This window comes from Rhinopithecus roxellana, chromosome 19, assembly GCF_007565055.1.
Source record: "Rhinopithecus roxellana isolate Shanxi Qingling chromosome 19, ASM756505v1, whole genome shotgun sequence".
Lineage (NCBI taxonomy): Eukaryota > Metazoa > Chordata > Mammalia > Primates > Cercopithecidae > Rhinopithecus > Rhinopithecus roxellana.
In genome coordinates this window covers 81,395,674-81,409,383 of record NC_044567.1, presented here as the reverse complement: position 1 = coordinate 81,409,383, position 13,710 = coordinate 81,395,674, and the positions used below count along the sequence as shown (strand labels likewise).

The window sequence follows — 13,710 nt, the reverse complement described above, 5'->3', positions numbered from 1 at the left end:
CTCTTTTGCCCAAATTTATATTTTGAAAAAAATTCAAACATACCAGAAAGATGAAAGAACAGTACAGAATCCAATGAAAGATTGGGCACTGCATGTCATGTCTTCATTTCCTTTAATCTAAAACATTACTCTACTTTTTTTGATCTTTAATGACAAGTCATTTTTTAAGAGTCAAAGACAGTTTTCTTGTAAATTGTTCCACAATCTGGATTTGTCTGTTTCCGCATGATGAGATTCAAGTGAAGCATTTTTGGGAAGAATACTGCATTGGTGATGGATCCTTCCTGCCTCGTGACCGCAGGTGGCTCATAATGCTAAGTTTGATCATTTGTTTAAGGTGATCTTCCAGATCTCTCCATTGTAGTTATTTTGCTGGGTGTGGTGGCTCACACTTGTAATCCCAGCACTTTGGAAGGCCAAGACGGGCAGATCGCTTGAGTCCAGGAGTTTTAGACCACCCTGAGCAACAAGGTGAAACTCTGTCTCTACTAAAAATACAATTAAAAAAGAAAATTAGCTTGGCGTGGTGGTGCAAGTCTATAGTCCCATCTACTTGGGGGGCTGAATTTGGAGGGTCACTTGAGCCCAGGGGGTCGAGATTGCAGTGAGCTATGATTTTGCCACTGTACTTCAGCCTGGGTGGCAGAATGAGACCTTGTCTCATAAAAGAATAAAAAATAATTTTTCCCTTTGGTAATTAATAAAAAATCTGTGGGGTAGTACTTTGAGATCAGTGAAGATCCTGTTCTCAAATGTCTTTTATTTTTGTTATTATTATTTGAGATCGAGTCTCGCTCTGTCGCCTAGGCTGGAGTGCAGTGGTGCGATCTCGGCTCACTGCAAGTGCCACCTCCCAGCTTCACTCCATTCTCCTGCCTCAGCCTCCCAAGTAGCTGGGACTACAGGCGCCCACCACCACGCCCAGCTAATTTTTTTGTATTTTTAGTAGAGACAGGGTTTCAACATGTTAGCCAGGATGGTCTCAATCTCCTGACCTCAGGTGATCCACCCGCCTCGGCCTCCCAAAGTGCTGGGATTACAGGCATGAGCCACTGTGCCTGGCTCAGATGTCTTTTCACCCAGCTGTGTCCATCAATGATAATCCTTGTCTGAATCAATTTTTATTACATTGGTGGTTGCAAAGTGACACTTTTAAAAATTGTCATTCCTTCTACATTAGCTGGCATTATTTCATTAAAGAACAACTCCCTCTTTTTTTTAATATCATTCTTCATGGATTCTTTTTTATAAATTATGTTGTAGCTTTTTGTTGTTATTCTTTCGAATGCTCAAATTGTCCAGATTTGGCCAATGCAATCTCTGTTATTTTTTTAACCCCACAATCCAGGTTAATCTGAGCTATTTTTAATGCCCAGAGTAATTTCTAATATTTCCCACTCCCAACAGGAATTGAGAAAGGAACTCCAGAAGTTGGGGGCTTATTCAGACTCTTCTTAGAAGTCTACCTTCTTCCTGTGTACTTTCAGCCCAAAGTGAGACTTTTGAGTTGGGAAGAGATACTTCTGAATTAAACTACTGATCAGTGTCACCCAATTCTAATCCCAACCACCTTTATTCTAGGCATACCATACTCACTGCCATGCTTACCTTTCAGTTGGGCACCTTTGTCCTCCTTCCCATTGGTCTTCTGGTTCCTACCCAACTGTCCCGTCCACAGGCCTCAGTAACACCTTTTTGCCCAGCCCTGTGGTAGTGCTGGCCTGCCTCCTTTGCCTACCACTTTGCCTACCTTTGCTTTACCACTAATTTATTGTTTTGTGTTTTCCATCTATAGGATCTTAGCCATGTGGCCTGCTGCCTCTGCCAATTTAAAAATAGCACTGAGGCTGTCTGCAAGACAGTCAAGCTGCACTGCAACAATGCAGGTCTGACAAACACCATACATTGTCGTGAGTCCAAATTGCCTGGTGATAAATTGTTACATTAAGTATTTGTTTTTATATTTTTATTTTTAATTGATGATAAAATTTTAAGCTAATGATATAATTGCTTTATTTACTCATTCAGAGTTAAACTCCCTCAACTTCTGAACTACTCCTTTGCTGGGAGTCAGGTTCTCAGTTATTATCACAAAATTTAATAATGGAACTGTTCCATATGCATAAAGGACCAAGAGAAAGGAATGGGAAGGCTAGGGAATGACATTAACATCCACACCCAGTGTACTGTGCTCTCTGCTTGGTGCTTTGCCCCCAGTGATAACTTCCTCATATAGTGCAATGTAGTTTGTAAGCTAGTTTTATATGTGTGAGGTCTCAAGTACTCTCTGCCTTTTAGGACAGATGTAGATCCTGTTTTGTTTTTGTTTTTACAATTTTATAAGAGTACAAGTGATGCTGTTTTATTTGAAGCCTGAGGGCTTCTGGTTCCATAACCAGAAATTGCTACCTGGCTCTTCTAATGGAATGGAGGGCTTTTCCATTCTTAGACCATCCAACTCTGAACTTGTTCTGAACCTTTCTATTCACAGAACAAATGCTCAAGTGCTTTCAAGAGTTTTTCTGTAGATTAGGTTTATTAGTACCAACTTCATGACTACTAAAATGTGACTGCTTTCCAGTCCAGATAACTTGAATACAAGTATCCACCAGTGATACGGGGTGGATAATTAATAATGTTTGGCTACTTATATAAAAACAAACAAGTGTTGCTTATTTTTCAAAACTTTTTTTTTTTTACCAATTAAATTATTCCCTTCTCCCCAAGAGGTGGACAGAAAACCATTGTTAATCTCCTTTTACAGATGAGGAAAAACAAGATCAGAGATGCTAAATGCTGTAGCCTAGTGCCAGGTCTTCTGTCTCCAATTCTGGGTTCTCCCCAAGCCCATGTTTCTCCTTTCTCACAATCTTCACTTCTTCCTCTGACCCTCACCACCACCCAAAATACTTTTAATTCTGGAAAAGAAACCCAGCTGCACACTGGCACACTTGACCTTCATGCAGTCAGATTTGGATGATTCCCCATCCAAAATATTAGAGATGAAATGAAAGCAAAGTAGGCATCTGACAAAAGTTGCTTTTTCCCTTCTGCATTTTAGGACCTCAAGTAATGTTTATCCAGAAACTGCTATCATACCATAGATTCATTATATATTTAACAACATAGGCACACCATCTGGCAAATTAATCTCTTAACCTACACCCTGGATCCCTTCCCAAATTTAAGAAAAGAACTAGGGTGGACACAGTGCTTTTTCCATGTCACCTCTTCTGTGATGCGGCAACGATATGTGGGAGCAGAGAATGGGGTGGGTGAGTGGAGCGCGTGCCAGATGAGGATCTATCAGCAATGGGAGGGGGCCTCCACTTTAGCATCTCCACCCTGCTCCTCTCAGAGGACCGCCTTTCATTGCATTCAGCTGTGATGGTAGCAAGAACACAGATACACTGAGGATGAGAGAGGGAGTCTTGTGCTCTCTCTGCATCTGAGGCAGGACAGCACAGGGTATGGAGCAGTCTGCAGAGAGGCCAGCTCATCAGCTCATCAGGGAAGCACTTGTCTTCCACCTTGGGCTTTCACTGAGCCCTGGGCAATTGGCCCCTGGGGATCAACAGAATAATCCTAAGCAGAGTTACTATATGTCACACTATGGAATGTTCCAAGTAGGTGGCCATGTTTTCAAAAAATGTCTTTTCCTCCTTTTGTTGTTGCCATTTCATAGGTTTAGGATTGCGTGTATGTTTCACCTCTCTGAATGGCACTTGAATGTTTGCTGACTCCTACTCTGTGTGACTGGAGCATACAGCTATGGACTGATGCATGCCGTCCCATCATCTTTCAAGATCAAAGCAATCTCTTCTTTTTTGACAGCTGAAGAAGCATCTGTTGGGAATCCAGAAGGTCCGTTCATGAAGGTGTTACAAGCCCAGAAAAAGCACATGAGCACTGAGCTGACTACTGAGCCGGAGGCAGCCTTAGACAGCAATGGCATCAGCTTGTCAGGCTTTGGGAGTGAGCAGCTAGACACCAATGACAAGAGTGATGTTATCAGTGTGCTAAGTTACATCTTGCCTTATTTCTCAGCAGGAAATCTAGATGTGGAATCCATGTTGTTACCATTCATTAAACTGTGTTTTTCAAATGTGCAAGATGGAGATAGGCTCCTGAGTATTCTGAAAAACAATACAAACAGCCCCTCACTTTAACCTGCATCCAACAACTCAACTTATGAAAATAAACTGAGAAAGGTATATTTCCTAGAAAATATATTAGATGCAGAAATACAAGAAAAAAATTGATGAAGTTAAAAGGGAAGAAAAAACTGCCATGCTTATGCAGTCCAGCCTTCTAGGTAACAAATTTAAATGCCAACTATTTGAAAAGAACTTAGAAACTGTCCAACCGGCCGGGCGCGGTGGCTCAAGCCTGTAATCCCAGCACTTTGGGAGGCCGAGGTGGGTGGATCACGAGGTCAGGAGATCAAGACCATCCTGGCTAACATGGTGAAACCCCGTCTCTACTAAAAATACAAAAAAAAGGCCGGGCGCGGTGGCTCAAGCCTATAATCCCAGCACTTTGGGAGGCCGAGACGGGCGGATCACGAGGTCAGGAGATCGAGACCATCCTGGCTAACACGGTGTAACCCCGTCTCTACTAAAAAATACAAAAACTAGCCGGGCGAGGTAGCGGGCGCCTGTAGTCCCAGCTACTCCGGGAGGCTGAGGCAGGAGAATGGCGTGAACCCGGGAGGCGGAGCTTGCAGTGAGCTGAGATCCGGCCACTGCACTCCAGCCTGGGCGACAGAGCGAGACTCCGTCTCAAAAAATAAAAAAATAAAAAAAAATAAAACTAGCCGGGCGTGGTTGCAGGCGCCTGTAGTTCCAGCTACTCAGGAGGCTGAGGCAGGAGAATGGCGTGAACCCGGGAGGCGGAGCTTGCAGTGAGCCGAAATCGCGCCACGGCACTCCAGCCTGGGCGACACAGCAAGACTCCGTCTCAAAAAAAAAAAAGAAACTGTCCAACCACAGGAAAGCAGCCTGGCAAAGATTCAAAGTGTAGGCAAAAACCTGCAGAGAATGAACAGAGTCCTCATGGGCCCAAGGAGCATCCAGAAAAGGCACTTCAAAGAGGTGGGAAAGCAGAGCACCAGGAGGGAAGAGGGTACGCAGGCATTTGTGCAGAATGCTGCCATAGAAAAAAAGGCTTGGGAGTCCAGCTTCAGGGGAGCTGGAATAGTCTCACATAGAGCAGGGGCCCAAGACCGTAGTGGGAAACGCCGTCAAGTCTTCATTCACCCAAGAGCATAAGCCAACAGTCTCCTCTGTGCTGAAACCCTTCTCCATGGGCGTGCCTTCCGCCTCCACCCCTACAAAAGCCCTACCTCAGGTCAGATAGATAGACTTAGCCTAAGCCATTTTAATTTTAGAAAATGCAAAGGCTAGAGTTAAAAATATGAAGGCTGCTAAACCAATTATACATTTCAGAAAAAAATACCACTTTCATAAAACTCACTGCCGTGTGGCCCACAGAACACCCAAGGTCAAAAAGATTAAAAAGTTGAGAAAGAAAAGTTATCTCAATAGACTGATGCTCACAAAGAGGCCGCCGTTCTCTGCAGCGAAAAGCCTCATAAATTCCTCTTCACAACAGGCTTTTTCATCCTCAGGAGACCTGAGTCCTCCACAAAATCCTTTTCTGGAAGTATTTGCTCCTTCAGAACAGTTTATAGAAACCACTAATGTAAAAAACACAACTGTAAGAAATGCCTCGTGGCCGGGCGCGGTGGCTCAAGCCTGTAATCCCAGCACTTTGGGAGGCCGAGACGGGCGGATCACGAGGTCAGGAGATCGAGACCATCCTGGCTAACATGGTGAAACCCCGTCTCTACTAAAAAATACAAAAAACTAGCCGGGCGAGGTGGCAGGCGCCTGTAGTCCCAGCTACTCAGGAGGCTGAGGCAGGAGAATGGCATAAACCCAGGAGGCAGAGCTTGCAGTGACCTGAGATCCGGCCACTGCACTCCAGCCTGGGCGACAGAGCGAGACTCTGTCTCAAAAAAAAAAAAAAAAGACTCTGAAGAAAACGTTTTTATGGAAAACACTACTATGCCAGAAGGCCCCATCTCTGAAAACACAAACTACAATCCTCCTCCTGAGGCAGATTCCGCTGGGACTGCATTCAACTTAAAGCCAACTGTTAAAGAAACTGAGACAAAATGGGAATACAACAACGTGGGCACTGACCTGTCCCCCGAGCCCAAAAGCTTCAATTACCCACTGCTCTCATCCCCAGGTGATCAGTATGAAATTCAGCTAACCCAGCAGCTACGGTCCCTCATCCCCAACAATGATGTGAGAAGGTTCGTTTCTCATGTTATCTGGACCTTGAAGACGGACTGCTCTGAGACCCATGTGCAAGTGACCTGTGCCAAGTTAATCTCCAGGACAGGCCTCCTGATGAAGCTCCTCAGTGAGCAGCAGGACGTAAAGGCGTCCAAGGCAGAATGGGATACGGACCAATGGAAAACTGAGAACTATATCAATGAAAGCACGGAAGCCCAGAGGGAACAGAAAAAGCAGAAGAGCAGAAGACCACACAGAAACATGAGACCCAGAAAGAGTAGAAAGACCCAGAAAAAGCAAACAGAAAGAGCAGAAGACCACACAGAAACATGAGACCCAGACTTTCCCATCATTTAGCATATGCCAGGAAAGTGCCCACACAAGAGAACCTGGGACTCCCAGGCCATAGCTTGTCTTGGCCATAACTGTGATCTCCCACTTTGTAACTTTGGCCATAACAGTGATCTCCCACTTTGTTCATTTAGAGAGTGAAATAGATTAGTGTACGTGATAAACTGTAGGCCGGGAGTGGTGGCTCACGCCTGTAATCCCAGCACTTTCGGAGGCCGAGGTGGGTGGATCTCTTGAGGTCAGGAGTTTCAGACCAGCTTGGCCAACATAGTGAAACCCTGTCTTCACAAAAAAATACAAAAATTAGCTGGGTGTGGTGACACGTGCCTGTAGTCCCAGCTACTCGGGAGGCTGAGGTGGGAGGATCACCTCAGCCCAGGGAGGTAGAGTCTGTAGTGAACTGTGATCGCACCACTGTATTCCAGCCTGGGTGACAGAGTGAAACCCTGTCTCAAAAAAAATAAAAAAGAACCTGTAAGCTACTCAACTGGAATACTGGGGTTTTGAAAAGTTAGCTTTGATTCTTTTTTTTTTTTTTTTTAATTCTTTCCTTTTTTTTTTTTTCTTGTAGCTCACGAAAGAAGTTCCAGGATATGGCTATAACAACAGACTCATCTTGGCAATATCTGTGACTGTAATGCTAATAATTTTGATTATAATTTTTTGTCTTATTGAGGTAAGGACAATAATTAATTCAGGTTTTCAAAATGCAGTCCTGTCTGTGTGGATTCAGATCCCACAAACTCAAAACCAAAGCCACTTTCCCACTTGACATTCTTCTTCAGTAGTTTAAGGCTGAGGTATGCTTTTACTGCAGTGTATATTCCAGGATTTTTAAAGGATCCTTGCTTCCAGGAGATCTCTGTGAATCGAAACCAAGTTAATCCCATTAGACCATTTTAAGAAGTTAAGGTGATATAATAGCAAAATTTCTCCTACCCAAAACTATGTCAACAATTGGATGTACTCACCAAGTCACCCTTACTTTGCCACTAATTTATTTCCTTGTTGCTGAAATGATGAGAGACATATAATCTCCACCCTCACGGAGTTGTCATCACCCTGGAGAGGAAGGAGACAGCCAAAAGAGAGAAGCATTGTCTTGTAGATTAGATTCACATAGTATCATCCTTCTCCAGTGTGTAAGGCATTGCCTAAATAGGTCCAGTTAAAGCACTACAGAGTAGCCATCTTTTAAAAAAAATGTTGGCCACATTTTTAAGTTCACAGGGGAGGGGGAATGATGTCTCATACTCTACCCCTTCTGAGTCCAGGCCCTCTGTGAGATGTGTCCGTTTCTTGGACACCATATGAGACATTCCCCCTTCGATTAGAGATGCTCAGCCTGCATTAACATGTCTAAAGCCTACATCTGGCTACTCTGGGACAAGTCTTGTTCACAGTGCCCATTCCTGGAGCTTGCCTCTGTTTGCCTTTTGTTTGATTACATGATGCATTACTTTTCCCAACAGGCCAGTGCTAGCATATTGGAAGACTGATTTAATAAGCTGGCAACCTTGACGCTATGCTACCAATCCAACCTTATTTGCCTCATTCACCATTTCATTATTGTGGCAGCCCTCCATTCCAGCCAGAGCAGCCCCTCACCATATCCCAGTCACACCATCCGCATTTCTGCTTTTGTCTATGCGTTGTCCACCTAAAATTCCCTTATTTCACTCTGCCTGTGGGAATCCTATGAATCTCTCAAAAGCCAATTCAAGTTCATCTTTCTGCTTGAAACCTTCCCTGAATATTCCAGCCCTCCTGAGCCTAGTTCCTTTGTGAGATTTGTCCCCATTTCTTGGACACGATATGAGAGACTTCAGAGGCTGAAGTGGGAGGATTGCTTGAGGCCTGGGAGGTCGAGGATGCAGTGAGCTGTGGTCATACTACTGCACTCTAGCCTGGGCAACAGAGCGAGACCCTGTCTCAAAAACAGCCACCACCCAAAACGATCTTGGGGTTTGAACAGGATTATGTTAAATTTGTAGATGAATTTGAGAATTGACATCTATACAACATTATAGGAACGTGCTATCTCATGGCATGTGTTCATTTCTTTTTAATGTCTTTCAGAAGAGTTTTAGGGTTTCCATCATATAGATCTTACATATTTTTTGTTAAAGATCTTTGTATTTTTATTCCTAAATACTTCATACATTTGCATTGTCATTGTAAATGGGATCTTCCATTTTCTAATTAGTTATTGGTGGTGCATGGGAAAAGTAGTTGAGGTTTTTGTGCTAATCTCTTGATTTTGTATATAGCCACTGTACTGAATTCTCATATTACTTCCAGTAAAATCTTAGTTGAATCTCTCAGGCTTCTTTGGCTGTCTAACATTTATCATTTCATATGCAAATAATCATAGTTTTGTCTCTTCCTTTTCTTTTTTTTTTTTTTTTTTTTTGAGACGGAGTCTCGCTCTGTCGCCCAGGCTGGAGTACAGTGGCCGGATCTCAGCTCACTGCAAGCTCCGCCTCCCGGCTTTACGCCATTCTCCTGCCTCAGCCTCCCGAGTAGCTGGGACTACAGGCGCCCGCCACCTCGCCCGGCTAGTTTTTTGTATTTTTTTAGTAGAGACGGGGTTTCACCGTGTTAGCCAGGATGGTCTCGATCTCCTGACCTCGTGATCCGCCCGTCTCGGCCTCCCAAAGTGCTGGGATTACAGGCTTGAGCCACCGCGCCCGGCTCTTCCTTTTCAATACTTATATTCTTTCCTTCCTTTCCTTTTTTTTTTTTTTTCCCTCAGGGCCTTGTTGTCACCCAGGATGGAGGGCAATGTTGTGATCTAGCTCACTGTAACCTCAAACTCCTGGGCTTAAGGGATCCTCCTGCCTCAGCTTCCTGAGTGGCTGGGACTACAGGCAGGCAGCTAATTTTAAAAACTTTTTTGTAGAGACAAGGTCTCACTATGTTACCCAGGCTGGTTTTCTGGCCACTTTAGAGGAAGGACTAAGGTTTCCTTTTTTACCTACTTTTAAGAGGTTTTTATTTGGAATTGTCTGTTGAATGTTAGCTAAAACAGTCAATAAAATGTATTAAGTGCCAGGTGCATGCGAGACCCTAAGTTAGATACAGTCAGCCCTCTTCATCAGCAGGTCCACATCTTCAGATTCAACTAGACGAGGCTGAATATTTGAAAAAAGAAACAATAAAAATACAAATAGAAAGTACAGTATAACAACTGTCACCATTGTACAATATCTATACATTTTATTACTGATGACTTAAAGTACATGGGGCCAGGCACTGTGGCTCACACTTGTAATCCCAAAACTTTGGGAGGCCAACCTGGGCAGCATAGTGAGACCTTGTCTTTACTAAAAATAAAAATAAAAAAAATTAACCAGGTGTGGTAGTATACACCTGTAGTCCCAGCTACTCAAGAGGCTGAGGTGGGCAGATCACTGGAGCCCAGGAGGTTGAGGCTGCAGTGAGCTGTGATTGTGACACTGCACTCCAGCCTAAGCAACAGAGGGTGATCCTGTCTCTAAGTAAATAAATAAAGTATATGGGGGATGTGTGTTGGTTATATGCAGATATGCACCATTATATGTAAGGGATTGAGCATCTACAGATTCTGGTATGGTGTGGCAGTGGTATCCTAGAGCCAATCCCCCACAAGATATCAAGGATGACTGAACTATGGAAGAATCAAAGCACTGTTAAACAGCATACAATTCCTGTCTTCAAAAAAGTTATCTCATCAGGTAGATGAGACTTATAATGAATAGAAGGAATGAATACAGATTTGGAGATAGTGGTTGTTGTGATGGATAATCTTAATTTCATTTTCTTCCAAAACAGATTCATTCTCATAGAAGGGCATCAGAGAAAATAAAGAAGGATCCTCAATGTCAGGCCCCTGAGCCCAAGCTAAGCCATCATAACCCCTGTGACCTTCAGGTACACATTCAGATGGTCTGGAGCAACTGAAGAACCACCAAAAAAATGAAACAGGCAGTTCTTTCCTTAACTGATGACATTCCACCTTGGTGATTTGTTCCTGTCCCACCCCCAACTAATCAATCGACCTTGTGACATTCCTCCCCTGGACAATGAGTCTCATGATCTCTCCACCCTGCACCTTGTGACCCCTCCCCTGCCAGCAAGAGATAACCACTTTTAACTGTAATTTTCCACTACCTATCCAAATCTTACAAAACTGCCCCACTCCTATGTCCCTTTGCTGGTTCTCTTTGTGGACTCAGCCCACCTGCACCCAAGTGAAATAAACAACCTTGTTGCTCACACACAGCCTGTTGGTGGACTTTCCTCACACGGACAGACCTAACAGTTGGGAGTTTGAGACCAGCCTGACCAACATGGTGAAACCCCGTCTCTACTAAAAATACAAAAATTAGCTGGACGTGGTGGAGGGTGCCTGTAATCCCAGCTACATGGGAGGCTGAGGCAGAAGAATGGCGAGAACCCAGGAGGTGGAGCTTGCAGTGAGCCGAGAGCATGCCACATTCAGCCTACCTTTGCCATTCTTAAAATTATGTTGTTTTGTTTTTATTGTTGGATTATAATAGTACTTTTCTTTCTTCTCTTTTTTATTTTTATTTATTTTTGAGACAGGCCCTTGCTCTGTCACCTAGGCTGGAGTACAGTGGCATGATCTCAGCTCAATGCTGCCTCAACTTCCCAGGCTCAGGTGCTCCTCCTGCCTTAGCCTCCTGAATAGCTGAGACTACAGGCTCACACCACCATGACCAGCTAATTTTTTTGTATTTTGTATAGAGATGAGGTTTCACCATGTTGCCCAGGCTAGTTCTTTAAATTGTATATATTCTGAATACTAGACCCTTACCAGATACATGATTTACAAATATTTTCTCCCATTCTGCTCACTTTTAATGGTATTGTTGGCAGCATAAAACCTTGTAATTTTGATGTAGTTCAATTTATCTAGTTTTTCTTTTGTCACGTGTGCTTTTGGTGTGGTATCTAAGTACCCATTACCTAATCCAAGGTCACAAAGATTTACTTCCATTATTTCTTCTAAGAATGTTATCATTTTAGCTCTTACATGAGACTCTGTGGTCCACCTTGAGTTAACTTCTGTGTATTGAGGATGTAGATACCCAGTAGAACCAGCACCATTTGTAAAAAAGGCCATCCTTTCCCCATTGAATTGCCCCACTTTCTCCTTTAAAAATTTTTTGAGGAATGATGTATCTAAAGTACCAGATATTCAGTGTCCACCTTGGTGAGTATTTACATATGACATGCACCCTGTGACCACCATCTAGATCAAGATCTAGAACGTGTCTAGCCCACCAGAGGCTCCTGTGTACCTTCTCCCAGTCATTGTGCCCCTTGAAAACCACCATTCTGACTTATGGCGCCATGCGTTAGTTTTTCCTGTTGTTGAACCTCATGCCTATAAAACGGAATCATGCAGTATATATTATTTTGTGTCTGGTTTATTTCGCTGAACACTGCGTCTGTGAGCTTCAGCTGTACATATAGCATGAGACTGTAGTTCATTCTTTTCCATTGTTCTGTAGTACTCCATTGTAAAAATATATCACAACCTATTATCCATTATCCTATTAATAGATATTTGGGTTGTTTCCAGGTTTGTTTGTTTGTTTGAAATGGAATCTCTCTGTGTCGCCCAGCCTGGAGTGCAGTGGCATGATCTTGGCTCACTACAACCTCCGCCTCTCAGGTTCAGGTGATTCTCCTGCCTCACCCTCCCGAGTAGCTGGGACTATAGGCACGTGGCAACACGCCCAGCTAATTTTTTGTATTTTTAGTAGAGATGGGGTTTCACTGTGTTAGCCAGGACAGTCTTGACTTCCTGACCTCATGATCCACCCGCCTCAGCCTCCCAAAGTGCTAGGTTTACAGGCATAAGCCACCATGCCTGGCATGTTTAGCTTTAATAGATACTACCACCAAACAGTTTTCTAAAGTGTTTGTGCAATTTATATTCATATTGGCAACAAATGAGCATTCTAGTTGCTCTTTATCCTGACCAATGGTGTTACCAATCTTTTTCATTTTAGCCACTCTGGTAGGTGTGTAGTGGTTTTAATTTTCATTTCCTTGATGACTAAAGATGATACCTTTTCATTTGCTTATTGGCCAGTCAATCCTCTTTTATAAAATGTCTGTCCAAGTTGTCATCCCAGTCTTAAATTGAGTTGTATGTGTATGTATTGATTTGAAGGAGCTCTTTGCATATTACAGATATGTCTTTCATTGGACAAAAACAGTATATATATAAAGTATCTTTTTCTAGTCTATAGGACTTGACTTTTAAATCTCCTAATGGTATTTTTATTGAACAGATTCTTTTAATGATGTGCAGTTTATCAGTCTTTTTGCTTATGGTTTGCTTGGTTTTTGTCCCATTTAAGAGATATTCATCTCCCCCAAAGATCTGAAGATATTTGCCTATATTATCTTCTAAAAGCTTTAGTGATTTATCTTTCACAATAAGGTTTATGATCTTCCTGGGATTAATTTTTGTGTGTGGTGTGAGTTAGAAGTCAAAGCTCATATTTTTCCATATGGATATCTGATTGGCCTCGCTGTTTCTTGAATATGATCATGTAAATCACAGAACTGTCAGCGTGAGTCAGCCTCTTTGTATTTGCTATTCTGAAGATGCTTCAGTACGTCCTGAAGATTTACTTCCTGAAAATGAATGCGCTAGGACCCTAACGGTTATGACTGTGCACCTCCAACTCAAGCTGAAGGTTGAAGAGGAAAGCTCTGGAGCCCCTGCCTCAAGCTGGAGGCAGAGTGACGTCTGAGGTTGGGAGTTCGAGACCAGCCTGGTCAACATGGAGAAACCCCGTCTCTACGAAAAATACAAAAAAATTAGACGGGCATGGTGGTGCTTGCCTGTAATCCCAGCTACTCAGGAGGTTGAGGCCGGAGAATCGCTTGAACCCGGGAGGCGGAGGTTGCAGTGAGCCGAGATGGCACCACTGCACTCCAACCTGGGCGACAAGAGTGAAACTCCGTCTCAAAAAACAATAAATAAATAAATAAAGAGATGAGGTCTCACTATGTTGCCCAGGCTGGTCTC

The 13,710-nt window shown here is 43.3% G+C and overlaps 1 pseudogene; it reads left to right on the top strand.

The window, feature by feature from the left end:
• LOC104654047 overlaps positions 1-13,432 on the top strand; it is a 31,795-nt pseudogene extending 18,363 nt beyond the window's left edge.
• The last annotated feature ends 278 nt before the right edge of the window (positions 13,433-13,710 follow it).